At 34.4% G+C, this 25,394-nt stretch overlaps 1 long non-coding RNA gene and 1 pseudogene across 1 annotated transcript; both read right to left on the reverse strand.

The window, feature by feature from the left end:
* Positions 1-17,676: 17,676 nt before the first annotated feature.
* LOC128284096 (uncharacterized) lies at positions 17,677-18,671 on the reverse strand. Its single transcript, XR_008274408.1, has 2 exons — positions 18,510-18,671; positions 17,677-17,883 (listed from the first exon to the last, which is right to left on the reverse strand). It is a non-coding gene; the product is annotated as an uncharacterized LOC128284096 (long non-coding RNA).
* A 2,287-nt stretch (positions 18,672-20,958) lies between these two features.
* Positions 20,959-21,030, reverse strand: LOC128289521 (small nucleolar RNA R71; annotated as a pseudogene).
* Positions 21,031-25,394: the final 4,364 nt, after the last annotated feature.

Genomic DNA, 25,394 nt, shown 5'->3' on the forward strand with positions numbered 1-25,394 from the left:
TTAAGCTCTCGTAGAACCTTATAAGGGACATTGTGAATGTTTTGAATAAATTTCGATTATGAATGCGTAAGTGTATGTGAATGAGGTATGTTATCCGATAATGCCTCGTAACCGTATTCTAGCGACGTATATGAGTTAGGCGTGTTACACTAGCATTACTAATGTACAACTCATGTGATACATGCATGAATGAGGTGGAATTTATGAAATTAAAATTACCAAAGCTGTAAATTTTCAAGTTTGAAATTTTGGTTGATTTGTGATGCATTTTTACATGGGATCTATGCATTTTCTATGACACCCCCTCCCGACCTGCTCGTCAGATCTGAGTGTGTGACATCACATTGCGTTGCCAAAGCAACTTAGACTAAATTAAAAATAATTTCAATAGGATAAATTCACATTTATCAAAAGCATAACCAATATATCATTTAATAAAATCATTCATCTAATTATGAGGTTATGCTAAGTCAAAACTAGAGTTAAGACACGAATCCAAACTCATTTATGAAAATTCAAGGTTATATCTCGAGACAGGGGACTCTACGTCTCGAGACAAGCCATATTTTAATTTTGAAGATTTTTTTTCGAAGTTAACAAGTTTCGAGACATTAAAAGATGTGTCTCGAGGCAAGGTCCCTTGTGTCTCAAGACCAGGTCATGAGACAAACCTTCCTAGTTTTCTTATTTTTGCTTCGACAGTCACAACGGTAGTGTTCCTTTTTTTTTCTTTCTTTCTTTCTCCTTTTCTTCTTCTTACTTCCCCACATATATATGTGCCAATGGTCCCCCACCAGCACCATCCATCGACCAGTCGGCAACACTCACCATGAGAAAAAAATTTACAATTTTTTTTCAGTGTATTAAGATTAAAGCTTTAAGGTTATTTAGCTTGTTGTTAATTTGAATCGTTTTTTCAATTATTTGTTGTTATTTTTTATGGTGATTGATAAGTTATTTGATATTTATGCAAAAATTGAAATGGGATCTCTTATCTAAGCTACCAACCACATAGCAAATTCATTAATAATCCAGTAAATATGGTACGTGTTAGTTTTAAATAAAACCATATAATTTATTTTTAAAAAAGTGTTTGTATGGTCACTCTCTTTTAAAAAAATAATTATTCATTAGTTATGAAAATTAAATTTGGAAAAATAATAAAATATAGGGGTTTATTATGTGTGCAGGATCGGTATTGGGTTTGGGGGCCTCGATTCCATGCTCTGGGATATTTTCCTGACCATAGATTATATCATACTTAGATGCCGCCGGGTTTGGCACAACGACATTCATTGAGATTTTTGACTTAAGTCGAATTTAATATCTGCATTGGTGGATCAATGGCACCCAGAGACCTACACATTCCATCTTCCATGTGGGGAGAGCACGGTAACATTGGAGGATGTATCAGTCCAACTGGGGCTCTCAGCTGATGGACTTGAGGTTACGAGGTATAGCAAATTGGTTGGTCCTTAGGGCACTTGCCATTGACTACTTGTACGCGTCCCACCTGGCAATGAGAACGAAAGATTAACCGGTTTGATATTTTCTTGGTAAAGAGAAAATTTCTATTGAGCTATCCTGCTAAGTCTGAGATTATTTTCACTGCTCGAGCGTATATTTTATTATTGATAGGTGTAGTACAAATGTCAGAATAAAATAAGAATAAAGTCTACATTATTTATTTTTCATTATTGGAAGATCTTAGCAATGCTCGGGCGTACAGTTGGGGCTCAGTAGTTTTGGCGACGCTGTACTACGAGCTTTGTCGAGTGACAAAGTAGAAGGCGAAGGACATTAGTGGTTGCCTTCTTCTACTATAGTCTTGGGATATTTCTAGCATCAGTGAATCATTAACCACCTATGTGGCCACTTATTAATAGGTGGAAAAAATAGATTTTTAAAATTTTTTCAATATTATTATATTTTGTATGTGCGAATTATACGAAAAAATTGTAAATTATTTTTTAGATGGGTGATGACTTCGAGAAACTTGAGGTTGGAGACAGTACCGCCAAATGATTGAGGCACACTCCGGAGACAATGTAAAATACTGTTTTGATTTTTTTAAAATTACAAAATTTAAGTACTATGAATATTTTTTTATTGCAACATTTGAAATAAATTTATTTAACTAAATCAATTGTCAACATTGTGCAGTTTTTGTGGACGCCGTATTCAGGGGAAGACGTTGTGACAGTGATTCCAGCATAGGTCCACCAGTAGCAACTAGTGTTGATAATCAATGCCCCGTTGCTTAATTTTGCAATGGTCGAGTGGCACAATACTGACTGGGTTTTGAGACAGTTTAGATGCATTCAACATATTCCAAACCTCCACAAGACTTCGATGACGAGCAATGCATTAACAAAAGGGGTAAAAACAAAAAGAATTGGGTTGTTATGCATGTTCAATATCTCGCTTTGTAGAACGCTTGACATGAAAGAAGGCCTCGTTTGCGTGTCTATGTTAGAGGCCTCATGCCTTCGCCCAAGTGCGCAAGTGTTACAGGACAAGGTGTAAAACCCGTGACTATCGCACAAAATGCATCCCATGGAGGTCTATCAATTAGATAGGGATCATTTGACCCACGAGAACTGGCCTGATTTAAAAAAATGATGGAGAAGCTTGTTCATTTGAAGCCTGGGTGGCCCAATAATGCAGATATGCAAAGATAGGCTAGCTTGGTAAATATACAACCTAACTTTAGAAGATTGAGGGGAATCATATCTTGTAAGGTCAGATTTGATTTGATTATGTAATCTTGTAAATCCCTTGATTGTAAGGATAGATTGAATCTCATCCGTCGATGTAACTTGATCTAGACCGTCGGTTTTGGGGGAGCTCAACTATAAATAGAAAATCTCACCCTCACCTGTAATTCATCCACTTTTTCATTCTTCTTTAAGAATAAAAAGATATTGAGAGCATTTACTCAAACACCTCTTGTGCATTATTTTTTGTAGCTATTCTATTTTTTTGGAGTTTTCTTTTGATTTGTGTTGCTTCCACTATATAAATTGGTGCCTTAGAGGAATCTTTGTGAATCCTCAATTGTTTGGTGGTTAGGTTGACTTAAGCATGTTTGAAATGAAAGGATTGTCTAATGCTGCACGGATTGTGAGACTAAAGTTCTACCCCCGAGACATAAGATGGTACATGGCAAACAGGAAACCATTTATATGTAATGCTCAGTTTATAATAGTCCCACCACACATGCGCCAACAGGGGTCTAAAAAACAACGAGGTCCGACTCAATCATGTCATCGTAGAGGTGCCTCGTCTGATGTAACCTAACCTGTCTCTGACCTTGGTACCAAGTCCTAACATTCGGTCTCTAGATTATACTCTTTCCACCCCCATCTCTAACAACAACCACCTTTCTACGAGGACATCTTTGGCGTGGACCCCGGTCCCAAGCCTCCAACATTTGTCCTCCAGAGCATACTCATACCATCCTGATCCCCAACAACAACTACTTTCCTTCGAGAACATCTTTGGCTCAACACTTCTGTTTTATAATACCCCACCACCTCGGATGACGAGACATACGATTTTAGCAGTTTTTTCAGTACACCTGTAGGAACACCGGAAGCTGATTTGAGCGCTTAATATTTGCCACACGAAGGTGCACCCCCTCGCCAACGGAGGTCGCCCGATCATTACACGTTGGTACTGGGGACAATGCTCTGTTTAACACAATTTTGATTTATATTTGAATTATTTTTTGAACTTTTTTTTGAACTTTTTTTGAACTCGTAAATTTAAGGTGAATGAAAAAAATATTATACCAATATTGGAGCAATATTTTTCAGATGAGTAAAAAATATTTCATAAGATATTAACTGATAAAATACGAATAAAATAAACATTCGAGAACTTGGTAGACAAATGTTATAGGAATAAAAAATTTACAAGAGTCATATGGTAAGTAAAAGTTTTACGCAAAAAATATATTACAAAAATTAAGAAATAATTAATAAAGACAAAAAAGTTAATTAACCACAACAAAATTATACATCATCTTCCCTTCCCCCTGACTAAAAAGATTAACTGGCGTGGTAGACACGATATAGACAAGTGATTGGATTGTCGCCAGATGTTTGACACACTTCTCAATGCTTAGGTTAGCCCATCTCTCTGACATCGATGTCACCATGAATTCTCATCATATGTAGTCGACCTTTAGGGTTCCTATTGAGTTGCTAGTCTAGCATCATCTCGAATATAGGCGGTGGTACTTCTTAATTAAAGATATCCAATATTACGAGAAACTCATTCCCCTAGATATGGAATGCGTTGTAGCGTGTAGACTTCATCTATGAAGTGTTCGACATTCATATTAGTAGTCGCACACACTATCGCGCACATAGATATCGAGGGGTCTAGAACTTCCCGCACTCGCAGCGCCTATTATAGAGATAAATTACGTAGGACTTGGGTGGAACTCCAACATGAAAAACAATGTATTCTTGCACTCGAAAAGATTTTATGTCCCGAGAATGCAGTTCTATATTCATTGACTTCGCCCTCTGAGCATTGATTACCATGGCCTTCCTGACCTCCTCAGCATACACGTGCCCGGCCTTCATCTGCTTCACTTATCTCAACCTCATTCCTAGCATCAATGTGGCAAGCGTATAGAACATTATCGAAAAAATAGTTAAAATCGGTAAATGACCTGTACGCTTCAAGACGAAGTTTACAGCCTTAACGAGATTGGTCGTCATATGACCATATCGATACCCATAGCACTAAGCCTATTGCTACGACTTCATGCTACCCAACTACTGTTGGAAATTTTTTGGTAACTTCCCCATTTGACCTCAAGCCTCGCCAACTTTTGCCTAAATCTGCGTGGTTCCATCTCGTACGCTGCTGCGTATGCATTTTGATATGACAATATTAAAAACCAATTATGAACAAGAAAATTTTGAAACAGGATTAAAAAAATTACGAATAAAAAAATTTTGAAACAAGATTAAAAACCAAATACAAATAGATAAATTTCAAAATAGGATTAAAAATCAAATATGAGTAGAACTTTTTTTTACCCATGTTCATGACTTCTTTGCATCAGCCTTTATTTTTGTAATCCTTTTAGAAGTTTGTGGTGATGTGTCAAATACAACAAATAGACTTCCACAGAACCCCAAAATGCCTAATCACAACCAATAGTTCATTCGATTTGTTAGATATAATGCAGATGTTATATTACCTGACAACCTGCCTCTGTAAATTTCTCAAGAAAAATTCTCATGATTTGAAGTTCTCAAACTCCATGATGGCGAAAGCAACGGGCAATACATTTCGATTGTCTTCTTGTGCAACTGCAACCAGGAGTATTTGTGTATATTTACCATAAAGACAGGTACCATCCGCCTGCACTAACGGCTTGTAATGGGTGAAGGCCTTAACGCAAGGATCAAACATCTAAAACAATCAGTGGAATGTCTCCCTAGTTGTATTTCTCCATATGGGCCTCTATGTGACAGTGTTTGCAAATCAATCATGGTACCTAACACATACTCCTATATTGTGACTATCCACCCTTGAAGTTTATTATACTACACATCCCAGTCACCATGTAATTGCTCTATTGCCATCTTTTTCGCCCGCCATACTTTTCTATAAGACACTTTGTACTTAAATTGAGCTTGGATATCCATAATAACGACTGAGATAGGAATGTTAGGCGCATCTTTTACCAATGGAATGATACAATTGCAGATTGTTTAATTTTTGGTGGCTTTCGTCATATGTACAGTCATGCATGTATGAGGCCCTTCTAAATTTCTAATTGTCCATATTTTAGTCATTTGCATTAATGCAGCCCAAACACACCCCCTCCAACATTCCCTAACATATAAAGTCTGTGTAGACTTCAATAATGTATAGTCCACCAGTAACTTCATGTTGTATTGCTTTATTGCTTTTACATAGTCTTTCTTATTATTGAATTGTTGGCCTACGAAAAACTTTCCAACGTCTAAGTCTCCCTCCATCGAGTGAGTAGGTACTATATCTGAGTATTCAGGGAACTTGCATGCAAGCATCGTATCAGGGTCTACGCTCGACATGTGGGCACTTGGATCATTTCATATAACTATACTAGATCTCTTGTTCCTGGCCAAATGGTGGTGCACATCTTGACCTCCATCGCGCCTTAATTGTCTATATCTTTAAGGACCTCATCCAAATTTGGGTCACTAAATTCTTCAAGATCATGGCGGGACTCATCTTCATTATCGGACCCTTCATCACCATCTGCTATGGTGGCCAGCACCTTAGGATGTATCTTTAGACTGGGACTCGGGATTGGGTTGTTATACAAATATCTATTGTAGTTTGGATTTTCGGGTGTATGTCATGTCCCTCCACAACCAGAATAATCTTCCAGTAGGCATTAAGATCAAAATTAAATCCATAATGTTGACTTATTAGATGGACAACTTGAATGATTTTTAGATCGGTAAACTCTACGAATAACTCGACCGATCGGGGATTCTCGATCTTAGGGAAGTAATAATTTGCGATCATTGTGGCCATATCATCATCTATAAGCTCCATTTCCGAGAATTTAAACAAATCTGTTGAAATTAGAAATTTGTATTACAATCTTAACATCTGCTTCCCACAATGAGTAGCTATCTTTGCACTTATCTTTCGTTTCAGTTCTGCCAACATTACACGCTTATTGAATCTCATTCTTTTTTTTTTGGAAATTTTGAAATACACAACCTTGTTCAGTCCAATTTATCATTTCTCCATCGAAATGAACATATACTAACAAAATCTGGTTATTCATCTTCAACAAAATCAATTTCCTTCTCAACAAAACACTGACATGACTTTGTTTTTTTTTCTTCAACTGTTAAAGCAAATAAGAAAAAACTCAAAAAGAATTCAATATATAGCCTGTTTGAGTGCCGACAAATGGAAGCCCGACATAAAAAAAATTCAAAACATAGATAGGGTGCCGACTACTAGAAACACAACACCCAAAAAAAAAATTCTGAGTGGGTGTCGGCCACTACAATACTAACACAAAAAAATACAGAAAAAATTATTTTTTTACTAGTGTTGGAGAATAACATCACGAAATAAAAGAAATTTTACTGACAAGGGTGTTAACAACCACAATGTCGCACAAAAAATTACCAAAAAAAATTATTTAAACTAATTTTTGTTGTGCTAGCCACCTAGACGCCGACACCTAATAAAAAAATATTTTTTTACCTATTAATACATATATTTTACGAATTACAGATGGAAAAATACATACAGGTGCCGGCCATTGTAGTGCCGACATGAAAAAAATTATTTTTTTAATCTTTCCAGCAATCATTAAGTAATGATTGCCATATAATTGACTTGGGTACTGGCCATGGAGGTGTCGACACCGATGTGCACCGTTCCTTCTAGGCCATTCCCACAATTGTTTTTGAACCTAGGTCATTCTTGTAAAATTTTTTTAGGTAAGTTCGGTAAAAAAAACCACGTTTTCATAAATAATTAGTTTAAATTCTACTATTAGTTATTGTACTTCGAGAAAGTTATGGATTTAGTCTTTGTACTTTTATTTGATCAAATTTAGTCCATGTATTTTTTTGAATTAATCAATTTTAGTTTCTATTCTTTTCAAAATTTGAAATTTTAGTCTTGACCCAATCAATAGCAATTAAATCCGTTTGGTTAAATTCAATTAATAGTCTTGCACTATTCATACAGTTGTAGATTTAGTTTATTTACTCCAATTAGATCATCCTAAGTCCCTATACTTTTCAAATTTTGAAATCTCAATCTTGATGCAAATGGGAATCGTTAATCCATTAACTAGATTTTTAGAAAGTAAGATGTGGAAATAATAAGCTAACATAGTATTACATATATAATCATATGTTTAGCGCATGAAATTTTGGAAATAATGAACTTAACTTAATAAATTTAACAATTATTATTTGGTGAAAATTTAAACTTTAAAATTTGAAAGAACAAAATTAAAAATGACCAAATAAAAGTACAGAGATTAAATCCACAAGTTGTATAAGTAAAAAAAAAACAGAATTTAACATAAATAGTTGCATCAAACATATCTCTATACAATCTCATAAAAGATAATTATAGTGATTGATTGATTTACAATTTTAAACTAAAAAGAAAAAGAAAGGAAGAACCAATAAACCTTTCTATTAGGACATTATTATAGGATATTATCTTTTATCAATTTGATTCCTAATGGAATATTATTATGAGATATTATCTTTTGGCAATTTGATTCCTGCGTAACTACTACTGTATAGATATATATACCCTTGAGGTCTATCAATAAAATTCAAGAGGTTACCCTAATCTTGCCATGGCATCTGAGCAAGGTTTTTGACACAATTTTTTTTTCTTTTCATCATTTTAAATGGTTGGCAATAAGTCTTCTCCTCCTCTACCACTACCAGAAGGCGACACTTCCTAGTTTTACCGCTGAGCAATGGCAATCTCTTCTGGCGGTGTTTGCTAATAAATAATGAACTTCCACTCGGTTGAATGGTAAGTTTAAGAATAATTGGATTATTGATACGAGGTATTCAAATCATGTTACAGCTGATCTTATATGTTTGACAAATGTGAGAGATGTTGTAGCATGTTCCATAGGACTCCTTAATGGCCAAATAGTAGTGGTTACCTAAAAAGGAATGGTTCAATTGACGAAGAAAATTCATTTAAAATACCTTTTTTATGTTCCTAAATTAAACTGCAATTTAATTTTGATTTCCTAATTGAATGGTGATATGAATTGTTTTGTCCAATTTTCTACTGACATATTTGTTATTCAGGACCTTCATTCAAGGGAGTTGATTGGAGCGGGTGAGAGATGAGATGAACTTTACTACTTCCAGAAGGTTTTTATGATTAAATCGATTTTAGTTGAAGCCTTATCCTCTTTAGAACTTTGGTATAGAAGATTGGGTCACATTTTCGAGAAAGTAGTAAAGTTACTTCATTATGTTAGTAATATTAAAGATCATCTAAATAAAGCATGTGAAATTTGTCATCGTGCTAAGCAGACTAGAAATAGTTTTCTAATTAGTGAAACAGAAAGTCACTCATATTTTTGAGTTAGTTTATTGTGATTTATGAGGGTTTTATGACACTCATTCATCTTGTGGATATCATTATTTTTTTTACGTTGGTTGAAGATTTCTCTTGAGCTATTTGGGTGTATCTATTGGCTAATAAAAAGGAGGTTGTCAAAATTTTCATATCATTCATTGCTATGGTTAATCTTCAATTTTCTCAACGAACAAAGTGTGTTAGAAGTGATAATAGGATGAAATTTAATTATCTTCAAGATTATTTTCTTGCAAATGACATTATTTTTCAAACATCTTATGTTGGTACTCTTTAACAAAATGGGAGAGTGGAGAGGAAACATCAACATATTTTAAACCTAGCTCGTGCTTTGCGTTTTCAAACATCAACATCTTATGTTGGCTGCTTCTTATCTCATTAATCTAACTTCTTCAACTATTCTTCACAATAAAATACCCTATGAAATGTTGTTTGGTAGCTTTCCTCTGTTTGATAATCTTCGTGTGTTTGGTTGCTTTTGTTTTGCTCATAATCAACGTTTTAAAGGTGATAAGTTTGCTAGTCGAAGTTGAAAGAGTGTTTTTATTGGGTACCCTTCTGGAAAATAGCGTTGATATTTATATGATTTGGATTCTAAGAAATTCTTTGTGTCTCGTGGTATGAAATTTTTGAAGGATATTTTTCCATATTTGGATAAGAATGTTGCAACCATTGAGCCTGACAATATTGCTCTGCGATATAGGCGTGCAAACAGAATTTTTAATACATATTTTGGTGAATCAAAAGTGTTACAATCCGTGACAGTTCCTCCACTTGCTACTCCATAGCCTATGAGTTTGATAAGCTATAAAAGTAACATGTTTTTAATCCCATTCTTGATGCGTTTTTTGATTATTTATTATGTAAATTAGTGAATTTGATGCTCCTAATCCTTTAAATTCATGTTTCTATACTTAGGTGAGCATAGGGAAATGAAAGGAGCAAAAAAGGGCTAAAATCGAACAAAAAGAGCTGTTTTTAGTGTAACACCCCCACGCCCGAAACTGTCACCGGAGTCAAGCTTGAGGTGTTACTAAACTTATCTTACCTTTTAAACAACTCTAAACCACTTATTTTAATTTTTGGAATAAACTGTTTTTCTGCGTCATGTATGCTTAAAAATTCATTTCTCGAGTTTCAAAACTCAAAATTAAGATCCGTAAATTTTTCTGAAACTAGACTCATATATCTATCTACTAATGTTTTTCTAGAATTTTTGACTTGGCCAATTAGTACATTTTATTAGATAAATTTTCCCCTGTTTCAAAACTCAACTACACTGACCTTTTCTTACTACAAGCCATGTTTCTTCCTGTAAAAAATTAATATGACTAAGCCATTTGTTTCTCTAAAAACTAGATTCAACAAGGATTCTAACCATATAAATTACACCTTCTAATTAGTTTTGTACAATTTATGGTGAATTTCCAAAGTTGAAACAGGGGATCTAGAAATCGCTCTGACCCTGTTTCACTAAAACTCAGATATCTCATAAAATATAATACCTTTACCTGTTTTGCTTATTCCATAAGAAAATATACATAATAAGCTTTAATTTCATATTTTATTCATCTTCAAACTATGTTTCTACAATTTTTAGTGATTTTTCAAACTTACGTCATTTCTGTTACTTGAATCTGTTTTTAGGTTACTTTCACATTTTTCATAATTTTCATGTGATAATCATCAATCAATCATACATATTAATAAATATGTATATCATCGGCTATTTTATTAGCTAATCACTAGCAAGTATTTACACATCATTCATTGTTCATATTATACCAAAAGTAGCTAAGTTTCTATACATGCCATACCCAAAACAAAACGTCTAGTTATACCGAGTTATTTCTTTGATAGTGTGATCGGCCTCCGACGTTTCCTTCGATCCCCGAGTGACTAGATAAGTACTATAAGAAGAAGAAAATAAAGAGATTAAGCACTAGGCTTAGTAAGCTTACAAGCAAATAAATCACAACATTCAACATAATGGATAATTATGCATAATATCATCTAACATCATAAATTTCTTTACTTCTCAATTTCTATCTTCTTCTTTATTCCCTTACCTTTCCTTTTTCATAAGTATAATCTACTTTTCCTTTGCTGTTAATTCACTGTAATTTAACTCGTATCCTGACCCGTTGAACCACTCGGAATACTAAGGATACTAGGGTCGTTCCTGTCTATCAATATCCTGCCAATGCCATGTCTTTGACATGGACTTACATGAATTATTCCTGTCTCCAATGCCATATACAATATGGACTTACATGGCTCAATCCTGTCTCCAAAGCCGTATTTCTAATATGGACTTACATGGCTCATTTCTGTTCTGTCCTGTCAACCCTAATATCTTAACATTCCTAGGGTTCAATCGGGGCTTTCTAACACTTTTCCTCTGTCACTCCACCTTAAATTCGACTTTACATATTTTCATAACATAAGTATATAAATGCTGGAAATTGACAATAATAATGTAAAATAAAAGAATATTGCATTTATTTACTGTAACTTACCTTGATACAGAATGTGACTAAACTTTACAATTTAGTCCTTTACTTTTCTTTTCCCGATCTACTCCAATTTCGTTCTTCTTGATTATGAAGCTTGAAAGTTGAAGAAACCCCAGCTATGGAGGAGAGCAAAAATCGGCAGAAACTAATTGAGAAGATGACCATTTTTGTGTTATTTTTCCCTATTTAATTCATTTAATATCCAAATGACCAAATTACCCCTCCTTACTAAACTTTCAAAAATTCCTTCCATGTCCTAATTTTTGTCCATGAACTTAAAATTAGTCAAATTGTTATTTAAACCCTCCTAATTAATATTCCAAAGTAATTTCATACTAAAAACTTCTAGAATGCAAGTTTTGCAAATTATTCAATTTAGTCCCTAACCTCAACTTAAGCACTTTATGCATGGAATTTCATCACGAAATTTTCACACAATCATGCAATCATACCATGAACCTTAAAATAATAATAAAATAAATTTTTCTACCTCGAATTTTTGGTTTCGCAACCACTATTCCATTTAGGCTCTATTTTGGGATGTTACATTTCTCCCCCATTTTAGGGATTTTTGTCCCAAAAATCTTACCTGTGAAAAGATTTGGGTACTGTTTTCGCATAGCCTCTTCGGGTTCCCATGTAGCCTTATCTACGCCGTGTCTATTCCATAGTACTTTCACAAGTGCAATACTTTTATTCCTTAATTGCTTTACCTCTCGAGCTAGAATCTTTACTGGGTTCTTCACCGTAAGTCATGTCTGGTGAATCTCAACCTCTGTCGAGAAATCACATGTGATGATCTGAGCGATAACGACGTAGCATAGACACATGAAATACATTATGAATCTTCTCTAACTCAATCGGCAAAGCTAACCGATATGCTAATGGTCCGACTCTCTCAATTACTTCAAGCGGTCCAATAAAACGTGGACTTAGTTTGCCTTTCTTGCCAAATCGAGAACTTTCTTCCACGGGATACTTTCAAAAAACTTTGTCACCAACTTGATATTCGATCTCTTTTCTTTTTAAATCGCATCGACTTACGCTGTCAAGTCGCTTTTAAACAATTTCGATAACTTTCACTTTTTCTTCTGTTTCTTTAACTAGATCAACCCCATAAATCTGGCTTTCTTTAAGCTCTGTCCAATATAAAGGTGTACGGCATTTACGTCCATATAAAGCTTCATAAGGTGTCATCTTCAAACTTGACTGGTAACTATTATTATAGGCAAACTCTAACAATGGTAAGTATTTTTCCCAACTACCTTGAAATTCTAATACACAACATCTAAGCATATCTTCAAGTACCTGAATAACTCTCTCTGACTGACCGTCGGTTTGAGGATGGAAAGCTGTACTAAAACTCAACTTTGTGCCCAAAGACTCTTGTAATTTCTTCCAAAACCGTGAAGTAAATCTTGGATCTCTGTCTGAAATGATCGATAATGGTACCCCATGTAGCCTGACTATCTCTGAAATATACAACTCCGCCAACTTGTCAAGTGAATAATCCATACGAACTGGGATAAAATGAGCCGACTTCGTTAACTTATCAATCACAACCCATACTGCATCTTTCTTTCTCGGTGTAAACGGTAATCCTGTCACAAAATCCATAGTAACTCGATCCCATTTCCATTTCGGAACTAGCACAGGCTGCAATAATCCTGAGGGTACCTGATGTTCGGCCTTTACCTGTTGACAAATCAAGTATCTAGAAACAAACTCTGAAATATCTCTTTTCATTCCTACCCACCAATACAATTTCTTTAAATCATTATACATTTTTGTACTGCCTGGATGAATAGATAAAGGATTGCTATGTGCTTCCTGTAAAATCTTCCGAATAAGCTCATCATTCTTTGGTACACATATTCTGTCTCTAAACATCAAACAACCATCAGAACCAATCCAGAAATCTGATTCTATGCTTGACTCACATTGAGCTCTTTTAGCTTGTAACTCATTATCATCTTTCTGAGCTTCACAAATCTCTTCAAGAAATACTGGTTTAGCTCTCAATTCAGCTAAAATAGAACCATCATCTGACATGGCTAAATTGGTATTCAAAGCTTGCAATGTAAATAAAAGTTTCCTACTTAAAGCGTCAGCAACTACATTTGCCTTACCTGGGTGATAATCAATCACTAACTCATAATTTTAAGCAATTCCAACCATCTTCTTTGCCTCAAATTCAAATCTTTTGAGTCATCAAGTATTTCAAGCTTTTATGATCGGTAAATATCAAGCACCTTTCACCATACAAATAATGTCTCCAAATCTTCAATGCAAATACAATAGCATTAGCTCTAAATCATGTGTCGGATAATTTTTCTCATGTGGCTTCAATTGTCTAGAGGCATAAGCAATTACCTTTCCTTCCTGCATGAGTACACAACCAAGCCCATTCAAGGATGCATCACTGTAAATCACAAATTCTTTACTCGGTTCCGGCTGTACTAAGATAGGAGCTTCCGTCAACAATGCCTTTAACTTGTCAAAACTTTGTTGGCACTTCTCAGTCTATTCAAACTTAACATCCTTTCGTAGCAGTTTCGTCAACGGGGTAGCTATCATGGAAAATCCCTCCACAAATCGTCTATAATATCCGGCAATACCAAGAAAACTTCTAACTTCTGATACATTTCTAGGAGGCTTCCAATCAACAATGGCTAAAATCTTGCTCGTATCAACCTTAATACCTTCACCTGAGACAATATGTCCAAGAAAACCAACTTCTCGTAACCAAAACTCACTTTTGCTGAACTTGGCATACAACTGATTATCTCTCAGAATTTGTAAAACTGTTCTCAAATGCTCTGCATGCTCAGTCTCATCATGAGAATAAATCAAAATATCATCAATGAACACAACTACAAACTTATCTAAATACGATCTGAAAATTCGGTTCATTAAGTCCATGAAAATGGCAGGAGCATTAGTCAAGCCAAATGGCATCACAAGGAACTCATAATGACCATACCTAGTCCAAAAGCGTCTTGAGGATATCGGCGTTTTAACTCATATCGATAGTATCCGGATCTCAAATCTATCTTGGAAAACACAAGTAGCTCCTTCAATTGATCAAACAAATCATCAATTCTAGGCAATGGATACTTGTTTTTACTTTTACCTTGTTAAGTTGCCGATAATCTATGCATAATCTCATCGATCCGTCTTTCTTTTTCACAAATAGCACCGGTGCACCCATGGTGAACTCTGGGTCTTACCAAGCCTTTATCTGTTAATTCACATGGCGAGCTTTCAATTCTTTCAATTCCAACGAGCCATTCTATAAGGAGCAATAGAAATGGGCGTGGTACCTAGAATCAACTCAATACCAAACTCAACTTCTCTAACAGAGGCAAACACGGTAGTTCTTCCGAAACACATCGGAAACTCACATACCACAGAATCGATTCAATTTTCAATTCGGATCTTTAGTGTTTAACACAAAAGCAAGATAAGCTTCATACCCTTTTCTCAAACATTTACGGCGGACATACAGAAATTATGGAAATAAACTATCGACTCTTCTGAATTAACCCGAAGAATTTCACCATTTTCACACTTCAACTCAATGAATTTCTTTCCACAATTCACTATCACATCATGTATAGTCAACCAATCCATACTAAGAATTACATCATACTCATCAAATGGCAATAGCATGAGATCAGCCGAAAAACAGTAGCCTCTAATCATTAAAGGACAATTTCTACATACTTTATCTACTAATACATGCTTGCCTAATGGATTCGATACTTTAATCACAAATTCTGTAGATTCTATAGGCATACTCATACTAGGCATCAATTTCATACAAACATAAGAATGAGTCGAACCCGGATCAATCAGAGCAATGACATTAATGTCATGTAGAGAAAATGTACCCGTAATCACATCGGGGGAGGATGCCTCTTCGCGTGCACGAATAGCATAAGTCCTTGCAGGGGCTCTAACATCTGGTCTCACAGCCGAATCTCCAAAGGTACCTCTGTTACTTGCTCCTACTCCCGGTTGCCTCGGTGATCTGCCTCTAGTAGGAGCATTTTTGGATCTAGCACTCTGTGTTACTTCTTGGCTAGCCACTTCTAGACATTCTCGTACAAAATGATCTGGAGCACCACATTTATAGCAAACATTTTCGCCTGCCCGAAAAGGACCATAATGAAGTCTACCACACCGTGGACACCCTGATCTACCCTGTTTGACATTACCTACACTCGTAGTCGAGGTGGTCTGAGCCTTCGGATCCTTAAATCTGCTACCTCTATTCTGACTAGATTGCCCTACCGAAAAGCTAGATCTGGTAGAAAACTCTTTGGGCCTCTTGGATGTAGCCTGAAATGATCTACTCATCTGTCTCTTCTTTGTATCTTGTGTCTCTATCTCAACTTTGCCTTTTCTTTTTAATAGCTCCTCTGCCTTACAGGCTCTCTCAACTAAAATAACAAACTCTTTTATTTCTAGGACACCCACTGACAGTCGGATATCATCATTTAACCCATCCTCAAACCTTTTACACATGATAGCCTCTGTGGACACATATTCTCGAGCATATTTACTAAGCCTGACAAATTCGCGCTTATAATCGGTCACTGTCATAGTACCTTGTTTCAATTCCAGGAATTCCTTTCTCTTCTGGTCAATAAACTTCGATGATGTACTTTTTACGAAATTCCTCTGAAAGAAATCCCAAGTGACCTCTCCTTTGGTACAACTGATACAAGTGTCTTCCACCGTGGTAGGTGAGTCTCTAAGAAGTGATACTACACATTTCATACATTCCTCGGTGTACAAGATAATTCGTCAAAGACTCGATAGTATTTTCTAAACAAAATTCGCTTCTTCTCGCATCATCATCTTTTGTTGCTCGAACTCTTCGCCCTTGTTTCATGATTCTATCAACTGGTGGTTTTCTCTTACCACTGCACTGTTGATCGGGAAGCTTGAGCTATAGGGTAGCCTTAGAATCATGAGGGGTGGAGGTCTAGCTCACGGGATTAAATGCAGCGAACTCGGCAAACAAATCATTTAAAGCTCGGAAGAGAGCTTCTCGAGTCACTCCTCCCTGATCAACTATTACTGGCCTATTCTCAGATAGTGCTGCCCCTTCTGTGAGAAAAGGCGCATTACTTTCTACATCATCATCACCAGCTCGTCTGGGATCCATTACTATAAAACAAAATATTTAAAAATCGTCAGGAGTCGTCACACTATCAAAATACAAGTATGGCATGTATAGCTAGACTTTTTCTCACACTAACTGTTTCGAGAACCGACTAAACCTGCTCTGATACCAATAATTTAACACCCCCACGCTCGAAACCGTCACCAGAGTCAAGCTTGAGGTGTTACTAAACTTATCTTACCTTTTAAACAACTCTAAACCACTTATTTTAATTTTTGGAATAAACTATTTTTCTGCGTCATGGTTGTTTAAAAATTCATTTCTCGAGTTTCAAAACTCAAAATTAAGATCCATAAATTTTTCCTGAAACTAGACTCATATATCTATCTACTAATTTTTTTCTAGAATTTTTGACTTGGCCAATTAGTACAGTTTATTAGTTAAAGTTTCCCTTGTTTCAAAACTCAACTCCACTGACCTATTCTTACTACGAGCCATGTTTCTTCTTGTAAAAAATTCATATGACTAAGTGATTTGTTTCTCTAAAAACTAGATTAAACAAGGACTCTAACCATATAAATTAAACCTTCTAATTAGTTTTGTACAATTTATGGTGAATTTCCAAAGTTGAAACAGGGGATCCAGAAATCGCTCTGACCCTGTTTCACTAAAACTCAGATATCTCATAAAATATAATACCTTTACCTGTTTTGCTTATTCCATAAGAAAATATACATAATAAGCTTTAATTTCATATTTTATTCATCTTCAAACTATGTTTCTACAATTTTTAGTGATTTTTCAAACTTACGTCATTTCTATTACTTGAATCTGTTTTTAGGTTACTTTCACATTTTTCATAATTTTCATGTGATAATCATCAATCAATCATACATATTAATAAATATGTATATCATCGGCTATTTTATTAGCTAATCACTAGCAAGTATTTACACATCATTCATTGTTCATATTATACCAAAAGTAGCTAAGTTTCTATACATGTCATACCCAAAACAAAATGTCTAGTTATACCGAGTTATTTCTTTGATAGTGTGATCGGCCTCCGACGTTTCCTTCGATCCCCGAGTGACTAGATAAGTACTATAAGAAGAAGAAAATAAAGAGATTAAGCACTAGGCTTAGTAAGCTTACAAGCAAATAAATCACAACATTCAACATAATGGATAATTATGCATAATATCATCTAACATCATAAATTTCTTTACTTCTCAATTTCTATCTTCTTCTTTATTCCCTTACCTTCTTTCTTACCTAACCTTTCCTTTTTCATAAGTATAATCTACTTTTCCTTTGCTGTTAATTCACTGTAATTTAACTCGTATCCTGACCCGTTGAACCACTCGGAATACTAAGGATACTAGGGTCATTCCTGTCTATCAATATCCTGCCAATGCCATGTCTTTGACATGGACTTACATGAATTATTCCTATCTCCAATGCCATATATAATATGGACTTACATGACTCAATCCTGTCTCCAAAGCTATATTTCTAATATGGACTTACATGGCTCATTTCTGTTCTGTCCTATCAACCCTAATATCTTAACATTCCTAGAGTTCAATCGGGGCTTTCTAACACTTTTCCTCTGTCACTCCACCTTAAATTCGACTTTACATATTTCCATAACATAAGTATATAAATGCTGGAAATTGACAATAATAATGTAAAATAAAAGAATATTGCATTTATTTACTGTAACTTACCTTGATACAAAATGTGACTAAACTTTACAATTTAGTCCTTTACTTTTTCTTTTCCCCGATCTACTCCCGAATTTCGTTCTTCTTGATTATGAAGCTTGAAAGTTGAAGAAACCCTAGCTATGGAGGAGAGCAAAAATCGGCAGAAACTAATTGAGAAGATGACCATTTTTGTGTTATTTTTCCCTATTTAATTCATTTAATATCCAAATGACCAAATTACCCCTCCTTACTAAACTTTCAAAAATTCCTTCCATGTCCTAATTTTTGTCCATGAACTTAAAATTGGTCAAATTGTTATTTAAACCCTCCTAATTAATATTCCAAAGTAATTTCATACTAAAAACTTCTAGAATGCAAGTTTTGAAAATTATTCAATTTAGTCCCTAACCTCAACTTAAGCACTTTATGCATGGAATTTCATCACGAAATTTTCACACAATCATGCAATCATACCATGAACCTTAAAATAATAATAAAATAAATTTTTCTACCTCAGATTTGTGGTTTCGCAACCACTATTCCGTTTAGGCCCTATTTTGGGATGTTACATTCAGGATCCACATGGCTTGAGAATTTTCCACACGGGCTGGGCACATGCCCGTTTGAGTCACACGGTCTGGCCATACGCCCAAGTGCCAGCCCATGTTAATTTTACACCCTGTTTTTCTTTTATGTGGAAAAAGCCAATTTTTAGGGATTATGAGCATTCTAAAATTTATAAATACATAGTAGAAGAGGACCTAAAGAGGACGCAGAAAAGAATAAAGAAAAGACTCGAAGAACGCCACTGGGTTCATTTCAGAAGTAGATCTCCTTCAAGATTGAAGATTTCCATTCAATTTCTTTAGAAGTTTTATTAGGTTTCTTTATGTCTTGTTGTTTTCCTAACTTTGAGACGATGTTATTCCAGATTATGATCTAAATTCCGGAGATACCTAGGGAAGATGAAACCTATATGAATCATATTATTTGATTTCTGAATTACATGGTAAATACTTGATTCTTGTTCTCAATTATGTATGCTTATTTGATGTTTTAATATTTTCAAGATATTAATTAATGCTTACTGTGCTTATTTCTGCGGAGCAAAAGTCTCTGTTTAAGAGTAGATCTAACATAATTGAGAGGAGTTGCATGCAATCTTAGAAATAGGACGATATAAATCTGCTGGATTATAGTCAAATCTAATAGGGGAATATATAGATCGAGTTAATGCGACAATAGGAGTTTTAATTAGAAAGAGATTTCAATTAATCAATCTAGAGTTAGTTGTTTTTACTCTCGAAAGATATATTAACATAATTTAAGGATTTCTACAGATCAAGGCGCAAGTGAATAAATCGTTTAATTGGGATTCAGAATAATAAGTGAAGTCTAAGTGGATTCTTTCCTCGGTATTGCCTATCTCATTGGTTTTATTCGATTATTTGTCCTAATTCATTCTCTGTTGCGTTCTTAGTAATTAGTTTAGTTAATTTTAGATTAAAAACAATTCCTTCAATTTATCGACTAGATAATAAAAAAATAGTAAGTACTAGTACTTTTAGTCTTCGTGGATACGATATTCCCGACTCACCATAGCTATACTATTATTCAATAGGTGCGCTTGCCTTTGTCGTAATTTTAGTTAGTTTAGTGACCATCAAGTTTTTGGCACCGTTGTCGGGGACTAAAATATTAGGAACACTCTCTTTTTATTAATTTAGCCATTTTTATTTTTATTGCATTTTATTTTTATTTTTAGTTTAAATTTTTGTTTTCTAATTTTTCTTTTATTTGCTTCTGGCAGGTTCTTTTAGTTTATGACTAGAAGAAACCCGTCATGACCTTTAGTATTTGATAGTGAAATTGAAAGCAAAGCTCGCAGAAACCGTAAAGAAGCAAGGTAGAGTCGACAGAATATATTGGAAGAGCAAGAGGACGTCTCGTCATTAATATCACTAAGGAGATGGATGAAAATCAGAATAATCAGCTACCTCCTGTAGTTGCTGCAAATCTTGTAAATCTGATTCCTGCTCCTTGTATTGTGTACGATTATGCAAAGCTCACTCTAACTAGGGCTGAATCGAGTATTGTGAGACCTGCCATTGCTGCGAATAACTTTGAACTGAGGCCGAACACTATTCAAATTATCCAACAATTTGTTCAGTTCGATGGTTTGCAAGATGAAGATCCAATACTCATTTGGCTAATTTTCTGGAATTTTGCGACACTTTCAAGATAAATGACATTTTTGACGATGCCATTCACTTACGATTGTTTCTATTCTCGTTGAGGAATAAGGCTAAACAGTGGTTGAATTCCGTACCATGAGGTTCTATCACTACATGGGATCAAATGATTAAAAAATTCTTACTGAAGTATTTTCCATCGGCTAAGACAGCTAAGTTGAGGACGAATAATAAAACGCTCTCAACTAAAGACACTATATGATGCATGGGAGAGGTATGGACTTAGAGACACTATATGATGCATGGGAGAGGTATAAGGATTTATTGAAAAGGTGCCCTCACCATGGGTTACCTCTATGGTTATACGTTCAAACCTTCTACAACGGTTTAAATCCCTCAACTAGGTAGTTAATCGATGCAGCAGTCGGTGGTACTTTGAATAATAAAACACTTGAAGAGGCTTATGAGTTTATAGAGGAGATGTCATTGAATAATTATTAGTGGCAAGTCATGAGGACGAAGCTGAAAAAAATAGCCTACTTTTTTTACTTAGATGCGGTCACCAAATTATCGAATCAGGTAGAACTTTTGAATAAAAAAATTAATAGTTTATGTGTTTCTATGTAGGTACATCCGATGATGCAGTGAGATACAAATAGAGGAGGAAAATATAATCTAGAATATTTACCTTACGGTCCTAGCATAGAGAACGAGCAAGTCAACTATATGGGTAATAATTCTAGATCTCAGAATAATCCTTACAGTAACACTTATAATGTAGGTTGGAGGAACCATCCCAATTTTTCCTGGGGTGGTCAAGGAAACCAGAGACCACAACCCCCTCCTGTCTTTCAACAACCTTACCAGCAAAAGAAAAAGATAAACCTTGAGCAACATTTTTTTAAAGAGCTTGTCAAGGATGCAGGATGACATGATGCTATGTAAAAGGAGATTTGTGCTTTTGAGGATAATGACACTTGATCTATAGAAACATTTTCTTTTGGAAAGAAAACATTGGGTACTAAGTGGGTTACAAGATTAAATATAGCTCTGATGGTAGTATTGAGAGACTTAAAACTCGTGTTGTTGTTTTTGGTAATCACCAAGTAGAATTTATTAACTATAATGAACCTTTTGCACCTGTGGCGAAAATGGTGACTGTTCGGACTTTCTTAGCTATTGAAATTTTGAAAAATTGAAAGTTACATCATATGGATGTCCATAATGTCTTTTTGTATAGTGATCTTGATGAAGAGGTTTACATGAAGTTTCCTCTAGGTTTTGCTCCTGATAAGCCTAGAATGGTTTGTCGTTTGCGCAAGTCTTTGTATGCGTTGAAACGGACTCCTCAGTGTTGGTTTGCGAAGCTTGTTATTGCATTGAAAAGGTATGGATTTTTTCAATCATATTTTGATTATTTACTCTTTACATACACTAAAGGATCTGTACATATTAATGTGCTGGTTTATGTTGATGATTTACTTATTTCTGCGAACGATTTTGCTGCTTTGAAAACTTTTAAGGGGTATCTTAGTTCTTGCTTCCATATGAAGGATCTTGGTGTTTTGAAATATTTTTTGGGGACAGAAGTAGATCGTAGCTCTTTGGGGTTATTTCTTTGTCAAAGGAAATATGCACTTAATATTATTTTAGAGGTGGGTCTTGTAGGAGCAAAGCCTGTAGGATAGCCAGTAATGCAAAATCTTAAATTAGCGTATGCTACAGGGAAAGTTTTGTCTAATCTGGAGTTGTACAGACGGTTAATGGGTCGTTTGATTTCTTTGGCAATGATCAGAATTTATTTGGCATACTCAGTTCATGTCTTGTAACAGCCCAAATTTCAGTGGTGTCGAAAACAATGATTTGGGATCACTAAATTCGACAAACTAAGTTTGAAAATTTAATAAATTAATAGTTATGGGTTAAGTGTGAATTTAGAAGAATTTTTGAATTAGTGAATTTTGTGATTTAAAAAGAATTTAATAAGTAAATTGGGTCTAAAACGAGGTATCGAGACCTCAAATTCATAAGCCAAGCCATAAATATTTTTATAAATATTTATGGAGTGTCATTAAGTTAGTATTAAAGTTTCGTTATAAAATTTTAACGTTTGGATAGTCAATTAATTAAAAGGACTAAATTGAAAATAGTGTAAAATTTGTTAAATTGTGATTAAATAGCTTAAGTAACTAATAAGGAGGGATTTAAAAGGAAATTAGACCCAAATTATATGGGTTGAATGGTTTGGGCAAGAAAATCAGCAAGAAAATAAGGAGAAACAAGGGCAAAATTATAAATTTTACAAATTAAACATATAAAACAAAGACAAAATTGAAAAATCTAGAGATTTCATCATTTTTCTTCAGCCAAAATGCCATAGGAGAGATTTTTCAAGCTGTTTTTTCATATTTTTCATCATGTAAGTTTAATTCTTGCTTTTTCTTTGTAATTTTTCATGTTTTGTGACTTTTACAATTGAGTCCAACTATTGAATTCATTTGTTTTTGATTCTATGAATGATTTTGAAAGTTACCATGACTGAGTAGTGGAATTTTATGATGAATTATCATAGATCTGAAGCTTTAATTTCATTTTATTATGATTTTATTAAGTGATTTTAGTAGAAATTGATTTTTAGTACCTAATTGTGAAAAAGCTAGGAATTGGGGTTTTTTAGTGAAATTATGAATATCGAAGGCTGTATAATAGCCGAAAATGATTAGGTAAAGTGTTATTTGAGGAAAAATAAGTTCAATTAAATTGTTAATTGAGTAGGGACTAAATTGTAAAAATTGTAAATTTTGGGGTAAAAGTGTAATTTAAAATTTTGAAGGGCATAAATTGAAAAGTGAATTAGTATTGAATTAGATGCTAATGAATGGAAAATTTTATATTATAGATCAGGAATCCGAAGATAAACGCGGAAAAGAGAAAATATCAAACTAGTTCCTGAATTTTTACAAATTCTACTAATTGGCCCAGGTAAGTTCATATAGTTGAATTTTTATATTCAATTGCTAATTTAGGAATGATACAATATTCATAATTTGTATTTTTTCTATTGAATTATGAAATTGAAATAATGTAAAAATTGAATTGAAAGTTCAAATCAAGGGATACGCATGATTGAGTATGTACGTTCAGTGACAAGTGATGAATTGATAGATAAGTCCATGGTTGGTCCATGGAAAAATGTGGAATGTAGGTATGATTTTTCAGTGAACAGACCATACTGAGTTATGACATTGTGAAAATGAACGTAAGTCCATGGTTAAACCATGGCAGTTATATGTGTATAAGTGTAAGACCATAGCTGAGCTATGGCAAAGTGACAAGTGTGCAAGATATGGCAAGGCCATGGCAAAGTGTGTGCAAAACTAAAGTGATGTATGACATCAAGCAAACGACGTACTCAAATCCATAAGACGTTCTCTAATTTGACGAAAAATGGTAAGTGACATGTTAACTAAAGTGATAGAAATTGAATAGTTGTTAATATTGAGCTCAATCATGTGATGTGTATTGGCTGTGATTGTGATTGGCAAGAAATGATAGTAAATTATGTGGTTTATGATTTACTATAGAATGTTTGGTAAGGTTTATCTTTACAACCTATGAACTTACTAAGCTTATATAAACTTACTCTTGTGTGTTTAATGTTCTTTGTAGATTGACGTGAATTCGTTGGATTAGATCAACACATCAGGGCACACTATCCAGATTACTTTGGCAAATTTTATTGTGCATCTTAAGGTTTATATGGCATGTATAGGGTTTAATTGAAAGGAAGTGAAAGTGTTATAAACTTAGTTATCAACATTTTTCACTAAAATAGTTTTGGACAGCAGCAGTAGTTTGACTTTGAAAATTCACCAAAAATTGTGGAAACCGAAAGAGGTTGAATAAAATATGAAATTAAATCCTATTGAGTCTAGTTTTACATAGAAGAAACAGTGTAAGCAAAAGAATTTCATTTTATGAGATATTTGAATTTTTGTGAGAGAAGGTCAGAATGATTTCGGGTTCCCCTGTTCTGACTTTGAAAAATCATTAAAAATTGTATAAAAATGCTTTGGGTTTTAAATTTATATGTTTAAATTATTAATGAGCCTATTTTCAAGAGAAACAGACGGGAGCATTATCCAAACCCCATACTAAGAGATAATTAATTTTTACTAAAGAAAGGTTGAAGCTGTCAAACAACAGAACAGGGGTAAATTTAAAGATTTTACTGTACTTATTGGCTAAACTATAAATTCTGAAAATTTTATGGTAGAAAGATATTTGAGTCTAGTTTGAAAAACATTAAGCGGATCTTAATTTAAATTTTTGTAGCTCAAAATATAAATAATTTAGTGACTATGACTTGAGTGGACAGCTTTGATATGAACATAAGTAAATAGTGGAATTATGTGTAATTATTTTGTAAACTCCTGTAACATCCTGTAACCCTATTCCGGCGACGGATGTGGGTTAAGGGTGTTACATGTCTTATCCTGGTTTATGCATGAGCCGAGGTAGGAGCATTGGGACTTGACTTTGTGTATTTTTCAGTACTTGAAAAGATCTCCTGGCTAAGGGATTTTTTTGAGATATTATAGTAATTTGTCCTTGAAAGGGTGGTGTGATTTTGATTGGGTTGCTTTTCCATTAACTCGGCGTTTGTTTATTGGCTGACTTGTTTTTCTAGGACAATCTCCTATTTCCTGGAAAA

This window comes from Gossypium arboreum, chromosome 2 (assembly GCF_025698485.1).
Source record: "Gossypium arboreum isolate Shixiya-1 chromosome 2, ASM2569848v2, whole genome shotgun sequence".
Taxonomy (NCBI): Eukaryota; Viridiplantae; Streptophyta; class Magnoliopsida; order Malvales; family Malvaceae; genus Gossypium; species Gossypium arboreum.